The sequence below is a fragment of the Camelus ferus genome, chromosome 27 (genome assembly GCF_009834535.1).
Source record: "Camelus ferus isolate YT-003-E chromosome 27, BCGSAC_Cfer_1.0, whole genome shotgun sequence".
In the NCBI taxonomy this organism is placed as follows: Eukaryota; Metazoa; Chordata; class Mammalia; order Artiodactyla; family Camelidae; genus Camelus; species Camelus ferus.
In genome coordinates, this window is record NC_045722.1 from 25,062,382 (window position 1) to 25,083,044 (window position 20,663).

The 20,663-nt window shown below is 39.0% G+C and overlaps 1 long non-coding RNA gene and 3 other non-coding genes across 4 annotated transcripts; all 4 read left to right on the plus strand.

The window, feature by feature from the left end:
* The first annotated feature begins 9,863 nt into the window (after positions 1-9,863).
* Positions 9,864-14,615, plus strand: LOC116660217. Its single transcript, XR_004315622.1, has 3 exons — positions 9,864-10,974; positions 13,005-13,045; positions 14,403-14,615. It is a non-coding gene; the product is annotated as an uncharacterized LOC116660217 (long non-coding RNA).
* LOC116660322 lies at positions 13,883-13,949 on the plus strand. Its single transcript, XR_004315776.1, has one exon. It is a non-coding gene; the product is annotated as a small nucleolar RNA SNORD109A (small nucleolar RNA).
* A 3,107-nt stretch (positions 14,616-17,722) lies between the features above and the next one.
* On the plus strand, positions 17,723-17,816 carry LOC116660309. Its single transcript, XR_004315763.1, has one exon. It is a non-coding gene; the product is annotated as a small nucleolar RNA SNORD116 (small nucleolar RNA).
* Positions 17,817-20,470: 2,654 nt separating this feature from the next.
* LOC116660310 lies at positions 20,471-20,564 on the plus strand. Its single transcript, XR_004315764.1, has one exon. It is a non-coding gene; the product is annotated as a small nucleolar RNA SNORD116 (small nucleolar RNA).
* Positions 20,565-20,663: the final 99 nt, after the last annotated feature.

Sequence of the window (20,663 nt, forward strand, 5' to 3'; positions counted from 1 at the left end):
CTCAGATCTGGAGTATCTCCAGATCAGTCAATATGCCTTAATGTAAATAGCCACATGCGTCCAGTGCTGTTTGCTTTGTCTCCCCACTTTACTCTTCAATGTGATATTTATATCCTTATCAATACATGCACAAAATTTATTTTATGTCTTATGTTGTCTCCTCTTCCTAAAGTGTATGTAACGAGCTCCTACTTGACAGGGACTTTTTTTTTTCTATTGTCTAGTCTTATGCTGCAATTTCAGAAAATAAGAACTTTATTGAAGTTTGTTAAACACATTTGTGAAGGAAAGAGTCAGAGAGGTCATAAGTAATAAGGGAGAGACTATAATAATAAAAGAGTGATAGTGTTATTCAGGTAGACATGTGTTGTGATTTGAGTAATTTGGGAATCTCTTGTGTTTGACAACATTTGAAAGAGGACATAACATTTAGTGACTTTTTTTCCAGAGATGAAGGCATGTAGATATTAACTCTTTTGGGTTTATTTAAAAATAAATAATAGATAAAAAATGTTAAATATCTGAATTTGGAAAATTAGAAAGGATCACTCTCAGGGGCCTCCCTCCTACATTGGTTCCATGTGAATTTTGTATAACTCCCATTTTGCCATGGCTCCCGCTTCTGAGTTTGTGTAGGCAAGGGAAGAGGGACACCACAGGTAATAGTTTAAGTCCACCTCCAGATTTATTGGGATGTAAGGGAAATGAACTTGGTGGACTAGTAGATGCTCTCTGTTGCCCATAGACCTCTAAGGGCTTAGTTATTGTGCCAGTTGTTACTAATTTTGTTTGATAGTGTTTAAGAAATCTGTATTCCTAGTTTTCCCCCAGCTTTATTGAGTTGTAATTGACAATTAAAGTGGTAAGATCTTTGAATATTATTTGATACAGGTATATGGTATGAAAGAATCACCCTCAATGAGTTCATTAAAACATTGCCATCACATATTTGCTGTGTGTGTGCATGTGGGAACATTTAAATTCTACTCTCTTAGCAAATTTCAGTTATACAATACAGTGTAACCAGCTATAATCAATGTGTTATACATTAGCTCCCCAGTCCTTATTTTTCTAACTGGAAATTTGTACCCTTTTATCAATGACTCACTAGTTCTCTTAGTCCTTTCCAACCACTCTTTTATTATGTTTATATAAGTTTGATCTTTTTTTTTTTTTTTTTTTTTTTTTAGTTTCCATATATGTGATACCATGCGGCATTTGATTTGGCTTTCCATTTGGCTTATATCCCTTGGCATAAAATGCTCCACGTTCATAGCATAGTGAGATGGACATTTTTGACTGCTACCTCTGTTGTGGGCCTTAATGTACAGACATGAGGTAGAAGGCATTCCTGCACTCTTTAAGAACTCTTTGTTTGCTAAAGTCATGTGGGACTTGTAAATGCAAGTCCACTTGGCTGACAGAGGCAGGTGATGTTGGGGCCTGTCCCTCAGGTGGCTTCCATAAAAGCTGGGGCACTAGATGTGTGTAGAAGCTCCTTCCAGGGAAATACTGGTAACCTGATTTTATTGTTGGAGTGAACTGGAGGGAGAAGGTGTGAGAAGTGTTTGCCTGCTTTCCTGGTCTCCGGGGAATTTTTTAGCCAGCCCTTAAGATGCCTGCTAAATTAGAAGCCTGGCCCCCATTTAAGTGTAGTTGATGTAAAATACAGTTAAAGGTATATAATATAGTGATTCAACATTTTTAAAGGTTATACTCCACTTATAGTTATTATGAAATATTGGCTCTATTTCCTGTGGCGTACAATGTATCCTGTATTTTATACGTAACAATTTATACCTCTTACTACCCTACCCATCTATTGCCTCTTGCCCCTTCCCTCTCCCCACTGGTATATCTTTATATCTGTGAGTCTGTTTCTTTCTTGTTATAGTCACTAGTTTGTTGTATTTTTTAGATCCCCAATATAAGTGATATTATAAAGTATTTGTCTTTCTCTGTCTGACTTATTTCACTTAGCATAATACCCTCTATGTCCACCCACATTGCTGCAAATGGCAAGATCCCATACTTTTCATGGCCGAGTAGTATTCCATTGTATGCATATGTGTATATATACATACACACACATTTTTATCCATTTATCTGTTGATGGACACTTAGGTTGCTTCCATGTCTTGGCAATTGTAAATAATGCTGCTATGAACATTGGGGTGCATGTATCTTTTTTCACCATTTTATTTTTAAAAAATATTTTTTCAGTTTTATTAGGTAGAATTGTTACGATTTGACTGCACATATACAATATATTGCATATAAATACATATACACAATATGCTGCATGTATTTTTAAATTTACATATATGTACTGTTCATTGTTTCTAACTTACTTAGTTATCAAAAGTATAAAGCCAACCACAAAATGAGAATTCATTCAAAAAGATACATACACCCTGCTGTTAACAGCAATGTTCTTTATAATTGCCAAGATATTGAAGCATCCTAAGTGCACATCAATAGATGAATGGATAAAGAAGATGCAACAAATATATGTAATGGAAAACAACTTACTCATAAGAAAGAAGGATATTTTGCCATTTGTGGCCCTTCATTCACTTTTTTTCCACTTCAGAAACCAAATTTTATAACTGGCATAAACATTTCCATTGCATCAAAAACAACAAAATACCTAGAAGTAAACTTAACCAAGGAGGTTACCTATACTCTGAAAACTGAAAAACACTGATGAAGGAAATTTAAGATACAAAGAAATGAAAAGGTTTCTTGTGCACTTGGATTGGAAGAATCAACATTATTGAAATGGCTGTACTACCCAAAACAACCTGCAGAACCAATGTAACCCGTGTTAAAGTACTCATGACATTTTTCACAGAACTAGAAAAAACAATTCCAAAATTTATATGGAACCATAAAAGACCCCAAACTGCCAAAGCAAACTTTTGTAGATCTTTTTTTTTCCCTCCTTCTTTTTGTTCTCTTTTCTTATGGTTTGATGACTAAAGAAGTTCCTTTTACATTTGTTGTAAAGCTGGTTTGGTGGTGCTGAATTCTTTTAGCTTTTGTTTATCTGTGAAGCTTTTGATTTCTCCATCAAATCTGAATGAGAGCCTTGCTAGATAGAGTATTTATGGTTGTAAGTTTTCCCCTTGCATCACTTTAAATATATCATGCCACTCTCTTCTGGCCTGTAGAGTTTCTGCTGAAAAATCAGCTGATAATCTTATGGGAGTTCCCTTGTGGTATATTATTTATTGCTTTCTCTTGCTAATTCTAGTATTTTCTCCTTATCCTTAATAGTTGTCGGTTTGATTACTATGTGCCTTGGTGTGTTTGTCCCTCTTTGGGTTGATCCTGTGTGGAACTCTCTGTGCTTCCTGGACTTGAGTGACTGTTTCATTTCCCAAGTTTGGGAAGTTTTCCGTTATTATCTCCCCCCAAGATTTTTCTCAGGTCCTTTCTCTCTCTCTCTCTTTCTGGGACCCCTATAATGTGAATATTAAAGACCTTCATGTTGTCCCAGAGTTCTCTTAAACTATCCTCAATTCTTTTCATTCTTTTTTTTTTTTTTTTCTGTTCTGCAGTAGTGATTTCCACTAATCTGTCTTCTAGCTCATTGATCTGTTCTTCTGCCTCATTTAGTCTATTCTTGGTTCCTTCTAGTGTGTTATTTATTTTGGTGATTTTATTCTTCAACTCTGTTTGGCTATTTATATTTTCCAACTCTTTGCTGAAAACTTCACTCTGTGCATCTATACTCCTCTTGAGTTCTCTGAACATCTTCGCCATCATTACTTTAAACTCTTTATCAGATAAATTTCCTATCTCCTCATCACTTATTTCTTCTGGGATTTTATCTTGTGATTTGGCCTGGGAGATATTCTTTTGCTGCCTCATATTGTCTGTCTTTCTATTTGTATTTTTAGGTAGATTAGTTACATTTCTCAACCTTGGAGAAGTGGCACTCTGTCAGAGACATCCTATGTGTCCCAGCAGTATACTCCTCTCTTGTCACCCAAGGACCAGGGTCCAACTGGTCCCAGTGTAGAGACTAGCCTATGTTTGTGGGCTCCTTCCACAGACTTTGGGATTGTTGTTTTCTTATTTCTGGTGTCTGCCCCCTGGTGGATGAGGCTGGACAAGAGGCTTATGTAGGTTTCCTGGCAGGAGGAGCTGGTGCCTGACCACTTCTGGGTGAAGCTTGGTCCTGGACTCCTGGTGGGTAGGGCTGTGTCTAGAGGCCTTTGTGGTTTAGGAAGTCTCCTGATGGGTGGGGCTGTGTTCCCACCTAGTATGTTGTTTGGCCTGAGGCTTCCCTACAGGGGAAGGTGGGGCTAGGTCTTGGTGCTAATGATCCAATTAAGATGTCAGCCTCCAGGAAAGCTCATATAGATGAACACTCCCAGAATGTCTGCAACCAGCTTTTATGTCCCCTGGGTGAGACTCAGTCATCCACCACATCCCCAGGAGACCTTCCAAAACCAGCAGGCAGGTCTGGCCCATGTTCCTATGAAATCACTGCCTCTGCCCTTGGACCTGGTGCATGGGAAATTCTGTGTAGAGAATGAAGAGAATGAAGTCCCTGTTTCCCCCAGCCCTGTGGGGCTCCTAGAGTTAAGCCCCACTGGCCTTCAAAACCAGGTGTCCTGGGGTCTCCTCCTCCCAATGCCAGAACCCCAGGATAGGGAGCCTGACATGGGGATTACAGCTCTCACTCTTGTGAGAGGGCCTCTGTCTTATTCTTCAGCTTATGGGTTGCCCACCAGGGAGGTATGGGGCCTGATATTTCTGCGAGCACACCCCTCCTGACATCCAGCCATGGTTCCCTCTTTCTGTTTCCAGTTGAAGAAGAATTTTTTGTTAGGTCCCAGTCTTTTTTCAATGATTGTTTAGTGTTCAGTTGTGGTTTTGTTATAGTTGCAAGGAGAGGTGAGCTTGTGGTCCTACCACACCACCATCTTCTGAGGTGCATGTATCTCTTTGAATCACCGTTCTGGTGTTTTTAGATATATACCCAAGAGTGGAATTGCTGGGTCATGTGGCAGTTCTATTTTTAGTTTTTTGGGAAACCTCTGTACTGTTTTCCACAGTGTCTGCATCTATTTATTTTCTCACCAACAATGTACAAGGGTTCCCTTTTCTCCACATCCTTGCCAACATTTGTTATTTGTGTTCTTTTTGATGACGGCCATTTTGACAGGTGTGTAGTGATACCTCATTGTGGTTTTGATTTGCATTTCCCCGATGATTATTAGTGAGGTGAAGCATCTTTTCATGTGCCTCTGCCCATCTGCATGTCCTCTTGGAAAAATGTCTGTTCAAGTCCTCTGACCTTTTTTTTATTATTTGTTTTTTTGTTTTTTTTTTTGTTTTTTTTGTTTTTGGATATTGAGTTGTATGAGCTGTTCATGTATTTTAGATGTCAACCCCTTATTGGTCATATCATTTGCAAATATTTCCTCTCACTCAGTAGATTGCCTTTTTGTTTTGTTGATGGTTTCCTTTGCTGTGTAAAAGCTTCTAAGTTTAATTAGGTCCCATTTATTTATTTTTGCTTTTATTTCCTTTGCTTTAGGAGACAGATCTAAAAAATATTGCTCAGATCCATGTCAAAGAGCATTCTGCCTATGTTTTCCTCTAGGAGTTTTATAGTATATAATCTTACATTTTATCTTTAATCCACTTTGAGTTTGTTTTTGTATATGATGTTAGAGAATATTTTAATTTCATTCTTTTACATGTAGCTGTCCTGTTTTCCCAACATCACTTACTGAAGAGACTGGTTTTTTTTCCCCATTGTGTATTCTTGCCTCCTTTGTCACAGATTAATTGACCATAAGTGTGTGGGTTTATTTCTGGGCTGTCTATTCTGTTCCATTTATCTATGTATCTGGATTTGTGCCAGTACCATACTGTTTTGATTACTGTACTTTTGTAGTATAGTCTGAAGTAAGGGAACATGATTTCTCCAGCTCTGTTCTTCTTTCTCAAAATTGTTTTGGCTATTCAGGATCTTTTGTTTTTTCCAAACAAATTTAAAAATTATTTGCTCTACTTCTATGAAAAATGCCATTGGTATTTAGATAGGGATTGCATTGAATTTGTAGATTATTTTGCGTAGTATGGTCATTTTAACAATATTAACCTTTCCAGTCCAAGAACATGGTGTACATTTCCATCATATACAGTGTGCAGGTAAACCTCTTTCAGGGAAAGATTGTGAGATGGGTAATCTTTCTTGGTCATTTTGTGCTAAGCTCCAAGGGGATAGTCAGCTAGGAATTGCTTTTTTATTTGCTAGAGTCCTGTGGAACTTGTGAATGGAAGCCCCTTTAGTTATATCATTGACGAAGACCCATTTCTTGGGCAGCAGCTATAAAAGCAGGAAGAGTACAAGCTCCTTCTAGGGAGATACTAGGAACTTAGAGCTCATCTGGATTAGGAAGAAATGTACTTTAAAGGTAGTATTCCAGTTTTCTGGCCTTCACTGAAAAATCCATTATTTGGATAGTTATTATATAAAGTAGTTGAAACAAAAATTTTGGCAGCAAAGCAGGATGTGATAGATACTTAACAAGCATAGTTATGAAGAGTTCTTAACTAAACAATTTGTTTCATGTTTTGCTCTCTGTGTCCCTTAACAGTTATGAAAAAAATGAGCTCCTTTTGACAGGAAATTGGTTTCATTTATATTCTTGTCTTACCCAAAAAGTCATACAGAAAATAATCATTCCATATTTTTAAATGGATGGTTTTGCTTTCATGGTATTTATAATAAAAGAGTAAGAGAGTAAATGAATGACTTTGTTAAAGAGAAAAAAACAAGGTAAAAAAGAAAGTGAATTGATGTTAGAAATATTTAATTAATTAACTAATTAAATAAATTTAATTAATTTAGTTAATTGATGATATTACCATTTGGTCAAACAGAAATATAGAATATTTTGTGAATTGTACTGTGTTTTAAACATTTGATATGAGTTCTCTTAACACAAAATTGATCTGTCTCTTGAAATAACATTTTTTATTGAGGATAAGTGGGAAATAGTTACCTCACAACCTCTGAGTATAAAGAAGATGACATTAACATTGCAGTTATATCTATTTGATTTGAATGGTGTATTTTTTCACTTTGACATGATTCCCACATGTCACCCCCAGTGACAGTCATATAGGAAAGGGGAAGCTGTTGTACACCATCACCAAAACATACTACTATCCTATGATCTTATGAGACATTTAGAAATAATATTCCAATGGACATGTAAGATAAGTAAGTTCCTTTGGAAACAGAAGTGCTCAATTTTGAGGAACACTTTGGTATTGTAATGTCTTTATGTTAATGATTCTCAAATTCTGCCCCATTCTATGTTTATCTATCATCTATCACTTTATCATCTGTGATTTGTGCATCTCTACCTATCATCTGCCCACCTTACCTATTAATAGATGTCATCATTGTTCATTCACCCATCTTGTCACCTATCTTTTGTGTATGTGTGTATATATCTGTCCATCCCTCCACCCATCCATCCTGCTATTAGGTATAATAGGCAGAAGAGCATGGCAATGGAGAGCCAAGGGAGTTACATCCCATGAGAAAGGGCACTGATGATAGTGGTCTCCAAGGTGGTGATGTGTCAGGGGAAAGCAAGAAGAGAACATGAGGCCTGAGGGCTGTTAACTCAGAGACTCATCTAGCAGGAACTCTGGACTTACTACTATGCTTGCATTTGAAAAGTCAAAATAGAGCTGCCTCCATTTTATGTCAGCTTACATGAGAAAATTTAGTCTAAATATGATAACTCTGACTTTTCAGTCCACCTATGCCTTCTATATTTTAAAACTCAATTTTAATTACATGGAATTATTACCCTAGTCTACATTAAGTTTGACCATAGATTGGCAAACTTTTTCTGTAAAGGGCCAAATAACAAACAATTTCAGATGTTCTTAGGATTTATGATCTCCATTGCAGCCAATCTACTCTGCTATTCTAGTGTGGAAGCAGCCAAACACAAGGTGTAATTGCATGAGTGTGGCTGTGTGTCAATAAAACTTTATTTACAACAGCAGACTGGGCTTGAGTCCACATCCTGGTTAAACCAGAACCTGGAGAATAATCGGACTAACACCACCACATCATAAAATTATCTGAAAATTATTCCCCCACATTATTTTTAGCTCTTCTGCTAAATCTTATTCATGAGAGTTCTATAAATTAATGCTACATGCCACCATACCCTATAAAATGTAAAACAAGCACTGTATAAGTGGCTGGTGTGATGTGAACCCCTTTCCAGTTACAATCAATAAAGTATAATTTTAAATTGAGCATGTTTCTCCCACATTTCATTTATAAAGTTTCCAAGGACTGTGTCCAAAATCTTGCCTGCCTTTTTTCCTCTTCAGCACACTTCAAGTCAAAATGTTGTGTCTCAGCTTCCTTGGTGGTATCCGATCTCTTTAGGCATTGACATCAGTCTACTTCATCTGAGCAGTTTTTGTAATTGTTTCAGCATCTTAGAATAAGATATGTATATTCCAAGGCTATTATTTAATCTAGTTTATAAAAACATGATAGATTCAACAATATGCATAGGTAATGGACACAATTTTTAATCCAATTGAACTGTGTTCTCTAAGTTTTCTCTTGTATGTGCATGTTATCTGCACTGGAGGATTTAGAGGACAGAAAAATATATATAAAACTTACTAATTTAAAATTAAATTTGGGCTATTTCTTATTTTGCAGTCAATTGAAAATTTACATATATATTTACTTGAAACTTATATGACCAATTTAGTGTTAATATTTTATGAAAGACTCACCCAAATCAATTAGAAAAAGGCAAGCATCCCACTACAAAAGTGGGAAAGCACATAAATGAATAACTTACATAAGGAAGGTATTATGAATGGCCAAAAACCTATAAAGTATGCTCTAGCTTATCAATCTTTATGATAAAAGTATTAAATATATATTACATAATTATCAATTGTTATAAATATATCATGGGATAATTAAATATATGTATGTGTTTATACACAGACACACATATAATGAAGTAAATTAACAATTACTTTTTTCACCTATTAGATTAACAGGTGTATTTGTTAAATTGTGGAGAATTTGGGATTCCTTGTACATTACACTCTTTCAAATAAACAGTGAAAATATGTATTGTAAATTAGCACATTTTGAGTAACAACTTTATTTTTAGAAATTTACCTATAGGATAATAATACAGAGTGTTCAAAAATATATGTAAAGTCAAGGATACTCATTACAGCCTTAGTTGTACCTGTAAAATTATAAGTAATCTGTTTATCAAGTCCTATAGTTAGGGGATTAATGATGATACATTTATCTCATTGAATTGTATTCAGTTATATATGGTAATGTATGTTGAAATTAATTGGCATGAAAATCCAGATTTTTTAAAAAGTTCATTTGTTCATCAATTATTGAGTATTGAATATGTGTAAGGCATTAATGTTGTATTTCATTCACAGAAAATGATATATGTATGTGTTTGGATATGGCCAATAAACCAATTTTATAGGAAGAATGTTCAAAAGTGTTGATAGTGAGTTTGGTCATTATTTTACTGTTTGTGTGGGTGTGCATGTGTGGTATGCATTTTCAAATATTTATATATTTCAATTATATATAGCATTCATTTAATTCTAAAGATACACATCACATGCTGAGATAAACACTTTTTCATGGATTATCTCATTTCTCATTTAATGCTAATAATAACCATACAGAGTAGGAAACTCATTCCTTTTTTAAAATAAGAAAATAGGAGCTGAGTTTGAAGCTCAGCTTGATTGTGTAATTTATCCTGTTAATCACAACTTAAAAAAAAAATCACAACCCTATGATGTCACAGACTTTGGAAGATGATAATTAAAAATACTTATATTTTGATAAACCTCCACATATTTGGGAGAAAGACACATTCCTGAGGTCACATTTATTCTTTTTGTGTTTTTAAGGTCAAGCCATGAGAATTCTCAAGTTTAGTTCTCCAGGCTAATAAGTGTAAGTGTTGGGAAATTGCAGGAACAGGAGGGAAAAGATGAAAAGGACACTGGTTTGTGGAAAATTCTGTGGTATAAATCTACAAAGAATGACCTCTAGAAATATGGGATGCCAGTGCTTAGGAGATGGGGCACTGTGTTCCTCAGCAGAAACCATTTGATAGATCACTGGGATGCCATGGGGCACAGATCAAAGTTCAAAGAGAAAAGGCCAGTTAGAGGAGTATCACTAAATGGAAGAAATCAACTTTGGCATTGACTTGATGACAGGCAATACCAAGACGAATACTGCAGAGAGCAGTGAAAAGGCCAGTGAGGATCTCAGAGTGAAGAAGCAATCCCCAACTGATAAAGATTCAAATGCCATAATCTCCTATTGGAATATTTTTCCAATTGTAATTTATGATCATGTGGTTTAGATTATAAATGTTCTCCCTCATTTGAAAATGTGTTCCATAATCAATTCACCTTTCCCCAGTTATCTGTAATCATTTTAACTCTTTTCTAAAGATAGCACCTTATGTCTTACAAGTGTGATAAATTAGAAACTATAAGCCAGTAGCTAAGATGTTGGCTCAAATCATAAGCAGAGTGAATTGTGACATAACTTATGCCATGGCAGTGACTGAAGTATGTTTTAAAATTTGTGTGGTTTATAATGTAAGGAATGGACTATGCTATTCTAACTGGTCTTTTTATCTTTTGGTATTTTGAGGGGAAATGGACCTATACAAGATCTCACAGCTGGGGCTCTGGAATGTTGAGAATACTGAAGGAGGAAGATAAGTACAGAAGGAGAAAGCAGTCATGGATGGGTAAGACTACATCTGTCAGAAAGGACTGCTGAACATTGAGTAGCTCAGCCCCTGGTTTTGACTTCGATACAGTTCGGAAACGTTTGTGCATGCTGAATCTCTTTAAGGATGATAAAACTGATTGATGATGGTAAGATGTTTATCGTATTATTCAACTAATTATGTGAACGAATGAATGCATGAACTGGGTAGAAAGTAAAGTTCTTTACTACAAAAACCTGTAATAAACATAATAAGAATGACAGGATATAAAAAGTCAACCTAATAATTGTTTCAACCAGGAACATCATGGGATTCTAAAACTTATTGGAGAAAATTTTAAGAGAAACAGGACACTTTTATAGTCTGCGGTTATCTCCCCCATGATATACTTATCCATTACAATGAGAAAATGATGTTTTGTTGGAAAGCCTGGCAGACACCCCCGGAATTAAGAGATGAAGGTTAATACCACCAGTCAGTCATGGGGTTACCCGGTGTCACTGACAGGAAGCCCCGAAAAGAACACAGCTTCATTTCTGTAGTTACCTCAGACAAAAGTGCAGAAACCTCAGTGTACTTACTCATGAGGAAATGTCAGAACCCAACTGAGGGACATCCTCTGACAAAACCTGGCTTTAGTCTTCAAACATATTAATATCGCTGAGGAAATGTTCCAGATTAAGTCGGACTAAATAGACATGAACACACAACACAATATTAATTCAGGATTTCTGTAAAAGATCTTCAGGGTCTATCCTTTCTCATAGGCAGCAAACTAAAGGTGCACTTTTGAGTGAATGTCTGGGTCATATATTCATACGTTGTGAACAATCTGAAGAAACTGAAAGACACATTCACTGCTGTTGAACGGTACAGTATTTCTGTTCTAAGTAAGTGAGGGTGGACTCCCATAGTTTTGGTAGCTTTGAATGCTACCAGTCTTGTACAAATTAAACTTTCAATATCTGAGTACCTGGTTCCTTGTTACATGGTATCCCTTTGAGTGTGTGCCTGCGAACAAACACATAGGCTCAATTCATGGGCATGTGGAGTGAGTACGTGAACACGAGGCCCAGTGTTCTGTCCCAGCCTTTTGTTCAATTTTATATTTGTACCTTTTATATAATGTATTTAATTTTACATACAGTAAGACTCACTCTTCATCATGTACAGTTCTGTGGGTTTTGACAAGCACACAGAGCAGTGTATCTAGCAACACAGTCATTGATGTGGAAGGGTTCCATTACCCCTAAAATCCCCTTGTGTTTCTCCTTTATAGTCAGACCCTCCTTCTGGTCCACAATCTGCTGCAATCACTGTTTCTATCATTTTGCCTTTGACAAAATGTCATTTAAATGGAATCAAACATTACATAGCCTTTAGGACCCAGCCCTTTTACCTAGCACTTTGAGTTCCCCAGTTCACTTGCAAGAATTTATCCTTCAGAGAACTTTGCTAGGTTATCAATGTACTCCTCCTAGGATTCTTAATTGCATTCTATGTTGAGAAAAGATGGACCAATCTCACTCCATTTTAATTTTACTTATGTCTTACCCCTCTGTCTTTTTCCATTTGATTATTTTTTTATAACTTCCATTTATCTTATGAAATATATCATCTCTTTTTCTGTTTCCTCCTCCTTCCTTTAATGAAGGTACTGGGGATTGAACCCAGGACCTCATGCATGCTAAGCACACACTGCTGCTGAAGTATACCCACTTCTCATTTTTCTATTCTTGGCACTTCTCCACATCCATTTCTATATATCATTTGTAGTAGATTTTTCAGAATTCTTACGCTTACTTCCAGAGGGTAGGTCTCACAACACCCTTATCATGTGCTCTTTATTTTACCCATCATAAAGAATTTTCTTTATTTGGTGGAATACAACTTTAGAATTTCTAATTTAAAAAGAAAATTGATATGCCATTAATTTGCACAGTATGGTAGAGGGGATTATTGACTATTTGCAGAGTGAAGAATTCAGAGAGTAAATAAGTAGAAAAAAATGAAAAGATAAAGGTGTAAAGGACCAAGGAACTATAACTTGTGTGATGAGGACTGGAATTATGGGGATGCCTACATAATAAATAATTCCTACAGAACCAACTTTATTTTTAAATGAATTTCAGGTATTTTTCTGATCTGACTTATACTCTTTTTGATGTGTTGCTGCAGGTCAAAGGCTAGAACAAGTCACCATACTCCAGGGAGGAAAGGTGAGCAGCTACTCTGGTGCTGTTGAATTTTTTTGTTTGTGTTGTGGGCAGTGATGTCAGAAATTCAGGTTCTGTGGGCTCATTCTTTCAGGGGCTCAGGGAGAATATTTTAATGGTAGATCCCCCCCCCCATAGCAATGCCTACTTTGTTAAAGGAATCTTCATTTTTGTTTCTTTCCTTTATTACATAAAAATATATTTTTATTTTTTTTTAACATTTTTATTGAGTAAGTCATTTTACAATGTTGTGTCAAATTCCAGTGTAGAGCACAATTTTTCAGTTATACATGAACATTCACTGTCCCACATTTTTTTTGCTGTGAGCTACCACAAGATCTTGTATATATTTCCCTGTGCTATAGAGTAAAAGAAAATATTTTTAAAGTAACTTGGTTAAGACTTAGGAATCATTGATAGATTTCCTTTTTATACCATTTTGTATTATGTGAAGATAACCTTTTAATAAAATTTAGATGTGCCAAAATATTTTATTTTTTTATTACTAGCATTTCAGAATTTAGATGTTTTATTAATATTTTACTATAATCACACCTTATTTACTACATCATTTACAAATGTTACCACATTATTCCCTGAAAGTTTAGTTGACTCAATTTTTTTTTAATTTTCTCAATAGATTTTATTTAATTTCATTAGAAAAATCCAAGGTCATGTGCCTTTTGCACTATGTAGATGAGAGTTCAATTATTCAAATACTAAACAAAATTCCTACTGTACAATTCTGTGCTGTATTGTTTTTTATTCACAACACAACAGAAAGCATGAAGAAAATGAGCCTGGCTATGTAAATGCTTATTTGTTGGGAGGGTCTTGTCTGGATCGATGATGAGAAAAATTGTCTGAGGATGCTGAAGGACTCATTCCAGATGTCAATCTGAGGTCCGGATGAATGGCCTTTCAGTAGGACAAATAAGACTCTTATAGCCTGGCTTTATTTGGTGACCCTTCTATGACAACATAATACTGCTGTGAGCATGCCTTTTCTTTCTTTCAGAGCAAGGAGTTAGCATCCTATCTTATGAGGCAGTATTTACCTTATATATGCTGAGTGACCCAAGACTTGCTTTATTTTGCTCACTTGGAATGGAGTTGTAGATAGCATTTGTAGAAAGGAAATGTTCTTCAGTAATAAATGAGGAATCAAAAGATTGAATTAAGAAGGGGTCAAGCAACTCTGATAGGTACTGAAAGTCTCATTTAGTGTTGGACTAAAAGAAGGAAACACTCCATGTCTGTGTTAAATATTGACAATTTTAATGCTTTGTTATTTTTACTGTTGAGAGTTTTTGAGACTATCTTTGCTTTTTTTTTTTTCTTTTATGGTTTTCTGAGGTAGATGGGCTGACATGAGGGACTCCACTTCAGATAATTGGGGTGAGTAACTACACCAGGGTCCTTTAAAATTCATATGTCATGTGCTCTGTGTCACACCCTGAAATCTCTGCATTCATCTATTCCATGACTTACTGGATAATATTTTCATGATGTGTCCTTTTCTTTGGTGATTGCCTTTACCCTCATTTCCAAATTTTAAACTTAATTTTATCTGAGTTTTAGGTAGACTGTCAAGTGCAGAATTTTGGAAAATTTTAAATTTCTTTTTGTAATTTCATATTGCAATTAAATATCCTTTGTTGAAATTAAGCTATGCTTGGATGTTTCCTTAACAAATTATTATGGTTTCAGAATGTTGACCCTATGACTGAGATCATCCTGGTTAGATCATTTTGGTCAGATCCATAGGATCATTATGGATTATTATTGCTATTTTTCTCAATGTTGAATTTGACCTTTTTTTCATTTTATAATGTGAAAAAGTATACATTAAACTTTCTGAGATCTTTCTAAGGCCATGAAAGTTTTAAATGATAAAGAACCATGTAGCACTTCATTTTTCTGAAGTTCAAAACAATACTCAATTTTCCATACTGTGTTTAGTCTCACAAGAGATATTAGATTGGTTTAATCAAGTGGCAAGGTAGTGAAACTTCATATATTAAATCATTAATCATTATTTGTTGCTAAAATTGAAACATCAATTAATTAAAAAAAACAGTTTGTATATTCCTTGGCATGATCACACAGGTTTTGTGTTACCTGGGGCCTGGTCTTTAACACTTTAGACATAGGTAAACTCTGTTTTTATCTTAATGAAATTCTTGTCACAAATTCTTTGAAGTAATAATTGTTTTTATAACTTATTTATTTATGTATGTATGTATTTTAATGTGTGTATTCACCTATCCAGAACCCAGCAAGATTATTCAAATAAACTCAATAACAATTAATAAAATATACATGAATGCTAATAATTATAATGTCAGGGAGGAGAAGAACCCTACCAGATACTAAAATGAACCCTAGAAAAGCTATCATTGAAAATACTTGAGTATAATTATGAATGACAGGAGCACTAGAACATATTTTGGTTTAATAAATATGATTCTACAGACACAAAATTGTTTATCCATCCATGTTATAGATAACATGCTATAAGTAGATGGTATATCAACATTGTACTGCATGGTGACTGTCTTAATGTGTAGAATTATACTGACATAAAATATTTATGTTACAAATGACAAATATTAAAAAAGTACAACCCAGAATGTTTTTTAAGAAGTACGTTCTTCTTAGGATTGGAAAGAAGACAGTGATGTCCTGTCTCATCACTTATTTTTTTTTAACTGAATTTAGCTGCTGTACAGTATTATGTGTTACAGGTGTGCAATATAGTGATACACAAATTTTAAAGGTTATGCTCCATTTGTAGTCATTACAAGACATTATCAATACTATACCCTGTATTGTGTAACATATCCTTGTAACTTATTTTATATTTGATAGTTTTTATACTTGGTACCTCTTATTCTCCTACCCAGTTTTCCTTCTCCCCCTTACCCCTTGCCACCAGTGGCCATTACTGTGTTCTCTATATCTATGAGTCTGCTGCTTCTTTTTTTGTTACATTTGCTAGTTTATGGTGTCTTCATGATGTCCCTGTCTGGCACTGGGGTCAGGGTTAAATTGGCCTCATAATATGAGTTAGGAAGTATTTGTTCCTCATCTATTTTTTGGAAGAGTGTGAGAAGTAAAGGTGTCAATCCCTCTTTAACTGCTTGGTGTAAATCACTAGAAGAGCCATATGGCCATAGGATTAACTTTGGTGGAAGGTTTTGTTTGTTTTTGATTGAGTCAATCACTTTTACTGTTTTTAATTAGGATGCCAGAGTATGCTTGGGACAGCATAAAAGGTGCCACTGACTGGGTAGTTTATAAGAAGCAGAAACTTATTTATCAGAGTTTTCGATGATGGAATACCAGGAAGATTGAGATTAGGGGGGCTTTATGGGAGAGTCAGGGCCCCTTTCTCGGTAAAAGACTTCTTCTAACTTCACATACTGGAAGGCATAGAAGAGTTTTATTGGGGAACATATTATAAGAATAACATAACATTAACCTGGTCTCCACCATCATGGCCCAAGCATTTCAAATGGGCCCTAACTATTAATAACTTAACCATTGGGTGTTGGGAATTCAAGATATGAATTTTAAAGGAAAACAAATATTCACATCATAAAAATTTATTCAGAATATCATTTTTTTTCTACAGGTGGTTTCGATATATATTACAGATTTTTTAGGAATTAGTCCATTATCCCAAGATTGTTTATTTTGTTGAGACATACCAGTGAACAGTATTAATTATAACTCATTTTATTACTTTGAGGTAAATAGAACTGTCATCATGTCCATTTCTAACATAAAAAATTGAATCTAATATCCAGTACTGTGGCTTAGGGAAAATAAAGCTTTCCAAATTTTGAAAAATTCTCAAACACACACTATATAGTTCCATTAATATATTTATTTAAATAATGGATTGATCTTCAATTTTCATAATTACTTAGCAAATAATCATTATTTAGTTTTATATATAGGTTTCTTCAATATATTTTACTTCAAAAAGTAGATGGATAAGATATTAATTTCAATACATTTCTACTTGGTATATATATTGTATCAAGGATAGAATGGTTTCAATATTATATTAAACTCTGGTGTACAGCTAAATTCTCTAATCACATACGAACATACATACAAATATAAAATTAACATATGTGAAGGTCCCTAAACTAGTGAATTGACACACACATTTATTGGCATACAAGGGAAAAAGGGAAGTGGGTAAAAGATAGCAGGCTTCACCGAGCCAAAGACTGATAGGCATGGAGCATGCTCGCTGAGAAGTTGGGCCCACGTCTGAAGCGTGCACGTGGTTTCTGTCCCCTTGCCAGGTGGGGTTGCCGGGGCAGGCTTGCTGTCAGCCAAGACAAGAAGAGCTTCCGGTTTTCTGGTGACTGGTGGTGGCCGGGAGTCCCCGAAGAAGTGGGTCGGCGCCAGGATGCTGAACCTTCCCGTGGATCGCTCAGGATGACGGTACGCACTCTCCTCCCCCACCCCCAGCGCTGGCATTGGCTTTCGGATATTCTCTGACTGCCCGAAAGGCGGCCAGAAAGGATTGACCGTTGCTGCTGCTCAGTGGCTTGCTGGCTCTGGATTGCTGGGGTTGCTGGAGGTCTCCGAGCTCACTGGCTCCTCTGTGGAGCCACCCAGCCTGCCACGTTGAGTTGTCCAGCATGCCAGCACGTGCTCGGATCGATGATGACTCCCTCATATGCATTCCTTGGAAAATCTGAACAAAATGAGTGAGAACTCACTACCGTCGTTCTCATCGAAACTGAGGTCCAGCACGTTGCCTCCCCGGGGGCTAGGGAATAGTTAGGAGAGGGGTCCAGCTTGCCCTTGTTCACACTGGTGCAACACCCCCCACGGTGCCAACATTAGAGAGCTGTCGTAGGGTCAGTCGTGTGCACGCATTAGTTGAGGCACGCTGGAATGAGAGGTCCTAGTTTGAGTGGCCGTGGTGGGATGTGGCAGGGGCCAGCTCCCCTGCTGCTCCTGGACGTGGGAGTGCAGAACTGGCCTAGGCCCCGTGAGCAGGTGGGACGAGCCAGTTTGTTTGGGGCAGCTTGGCCGTATTTGGGCCGTGGGCCGACTTGATGTATGTGTCAGAGCCAAAGAGAAGAGGTGTGGGTGTTTGGCTACTGGAGCCACCGTTGAGGCGTGTTTCTGCGTGTTTCTGACCTGCGTCTTGGTGAGGACTGTGGCGGGCACAGTGGTTGTGGGTCGGGTCGGGGTGGGGGTCGGGGTCGGGGACGGGCCGGTGGCGGGAGCAGGCTGAGGGATCGGGTTGCCATGCTAGCCTTGGCAGCTCCCTGCTGCACCCACTGCCCCAGTGTTGGTGGCAAGGGCGGAAGCACGGAGCTTGCTGAGGACACAGCGCTGCCTTCAAGCATGGGGGTTGGCGGACAGTGTAGACTGGAAGGGAAGTGTACGGTGAGGTTAGGGCTGGAGTGGATCTGTGTGCTTTGCTAGAACACTCTGTCCTCGTTTGGCTCCTGCTGCTGTCCTGGGCTTCCTGAGGCCGGTCGGCATTTCCTGAGGGGCTGCCCATGGATGCCTAGGGAGGAAGGCTCCTGGGGTCCAGGTGGATGGGCGGTGCCAGCAGACCTGTCTAGTGTCGGCTTGCTGGTTTGTCCAAGAGGCTCCCGAAAGGTGTCTTCCGGGAACTTCACAGGGAGGCAGTGCAAGGCTTGGTCCAGATGCCTGACGGCAAGATGCCCTCTAGCCCCTTTGCCTCCAGGTGCATGAGCGTGCAAGGTGAAAGGGTGCCTTTAGGTGGGAGCCACGTATCTGGCCGAGAGGGCCCCCTTCCCCGTGACATTTGTTGAGATTTAACCCTGCTGGTACAGGGGCATGGCGCACGTTAGCTGAGATCCCGGGTGGGCTGCGGTGGACCGTCACGTGCTGATTTTGCCCCATTCGAGGTTTCCTTTCGCAGGAGAGCTCCTGGGCTTCAGGACGTCCTGTGGTCCACGGGAACAGGGCACTGAATCTCCGTGAGGCCCGTGGTGGGGTTACAGTGCCTAGAAGAGGTCCTCGGTTGAGGGTGGTGGGGTGTGGCTTCATCCAAGGGGACATCCTTTGAGACTGTCTGCCCTGAAGCTCGGTGTTTGCCCTGTGTGCATAATGTCTGAGGATCCCTGTGGGGCGACTGGGCCTCGGTCCGTGAGGACACATGTTTGGACCAGGCTGCTTAGCGTTCGAACTTTGCGTTGAAGGTCAGGGCCCCGAATCCTGCCCGATGTGGATCTCGGCCGTTGGTGGTGACGTGAGTGCCCTGGCATCCGTGGGGTTTGGCCCTGGCTCATGGAGGCTCCTAATCCAATTCTCCGCTGGGCTTTCTCACCTGCCCTGTGCAGGCGTGTAGGCATAGCTGACAGGACGAGGCTTCTGGATTGTCGTGGCACAGAGACACAGGTTGAATACAGGCTGGATGTGCCCTGGAGCCAGGTTCAGCATGGTGTGAGCTTTCATGTCAATGGTTTCCTGGTTGACGTAGGCAGTGAGTATTGCCTCCAGGTCCCCCTATCCTGTGGAGGCCTCGGGCGGCACGGTGACTTGGTGGCTATCCCATCCACGGCCCCGAGTGTGGTGTAGGTGGGTGCGGTTGGCTCTGATCAGAAGGAATGGCTGTCGGAGAGAAGGAGTTCTTGGCCTATTTCAGCGGCTCCTGGAGACCCACGATGCCATGGCCACTCTGGAAGGCAGAGGGCTGTGGTCATGTCAACGATGGGCAGGCCTCCATGGCACTGAGTGGAAAGCATGCATTCTCAGGCACTGAGATTTTGGGGGAGGCACACAGGACACACAAACACGCAGAGACGCAGCCATACACTCACATGGACAGTCAGGCCCCGCCCCCCGCGACGCAACACACACGCATGAAACTCACGTACGCCGAGGCCCCTACCCTCGTGCGTTCAGACACGCATCGGTTGGTATTGAAGGGATAAAGGGGAGTGGGTAGCAGATAGTGGGCTTCCCCGAGCTAAAGGTTGATTGGCATGGGGCATGCTCGCTGAGAAGTTGGGCCCACGTCTGAAGCGTGCACGTGGTTTCTGTCCCCTTGCCAGGTGGGGTTGCCGGGGCAGGCTTGCCGTCAGCCAAGACAAGAAGAGCTTCCCGTTTTCTGGTGACTGGTGGTGGCCGGGAGTCCCCGAAGAAGTGGGTCGGCGCCAGGATGCTGAACCTTCCCGTGGATCGCTCAGGATGACGGTACGCACTCTCCTCCCCCACCCCCAGCGCTGGGGAAAGCATTGGCTTTCGGATATTCTCTGACTGCCCGAAAGGCGGCCAGAAAGGATTGACCGTTGCTGCTGCTCAGTGGCTTGCTGGCTCTGGATTGCTGGGGTTGCTGGAGGTCTCCGAGCTCACTGGCTCCTCTGTGGAGCCACCCAGCCTGCCACGTTGAGTTGTCCAGCATGCCAGCACGTGCTCGGATCGATGATGACTCCCTCATATGCATTCCTTGGAAAATCTGAACAAAATGAGTGAGAACTCACTACCGTCGTTCTCATCGAAACTGAGGTCCAGCACGTTGCCTCCCCGGGGGCTAGGGAATAGTTAGGAGAGGGGTCCAGCTTGCCCTTGTTCACACTGGTGCAACACCCCCCACGGTGCAACATTAGAG